Raw genomic sequence first — 869 nt, forward strand, 5'->3', positions numbered from 1 at the left:
TCTATTAGGCGTTCATCTTTAATGTAATTAATATAAACATGAAAGAAGCATCTTTCTTTTATCTTTTACATTGTTGTTGATGGCTTCTTTGAGTTGCATGTACGTGAATTTGATAAATGCACTTTTTGAAGACACTTTGACCCACCATTCACCAACTATTGCCATTTTCATTAAAGCTAAATGCAATTTCATGCATGTTTTAGGCACTAAGATTAGGATTCCTGATTCCTGAAACTATAATGAGTTCTGTTAATTCTTCAAAAAATAGGGGATGAAATAAAGCTCGTCTTGTTGTTGAAGCCTTAGCCTAAAGCGCATCGAGGTGAATGTCGAACATTGTCAAAGGCTGACCCCTGCCAAACACGATCTTGACCATCTGGGCGACTTGGTTAGAAAACAATAAGGTAAATGCAAGCTCACACGGTACAAATCGTTAAATATCGTAGGAAAGCTCTGACACACCTTCCCTGGTGGAAGACGATTGACATTTCTTCATAAAAGTAATGCAATCTTAACTAAGTTCGACTCTATACCAATTTGAACGCTATACTAACTTGAGTTTTAGAGTGTATGCAGCTAAGTACCGCATTGGTGCGAGATTTTATGGAAATTTTGGATACAGACTAGAGCTTTCTTCAAACAAGCTCTAACACACATTTCCTTAAAACAATACGATCTTAAGTAAGCTTGCTCTAATCCAAATTCAAACGGAGTACTAACTTAAACTTTAAAGTGTACGTGGTCGTAGACAAATACAAGCCAATTAGAGCTACCTTTGAATGCCTCAAATTACACGTCAACCACGTGAACATTTCTTTTCAAACAAAACGTTGTTATTGTTGAAAATGGTGACTTAAATAGATGAACTA

At 36.0% G+C, this 869-nt stretch overlaps 1 long non-coding RNA gene across 1 annotated transcript; it reads left to right on the plus strand.

Annotated features, from left to right (window-relative positions):
• Positions 1-272: 272 nt before the first annotated feature.
• LOC111786775 lies at positions 273-670 on the plus strand. Its single transcript, XR_002813821.1, has 2 exons — positions 273-404; positions 568-670. It is a non-coding gene; the product is annotated as an uncharacterized LOC111786775 (long non-coding RNA).
• Positions 671-869: the final 199 nt, after the last annotated feature.

This window comes from Cucurbita pepo, unplaced genomic scaffold (assembly GCF_002806865.2).
Source record: "Cucurbita pepo subsp. pepo cultivar mu-cu-16 unplaced genomic scaffold, ASM280686v2 Cp4.1_scaffold002738, whole genome shotgun sequence".
In the NCBI taxonomy this organism is placed as follows: domain Eukaryota; kingdom Viridiplantae; phylum Streptophyta; class Magnoliopsida; order Cucurbitales; family Cucurbitaceae; genus Cucurbita; species Cucurbita pepo.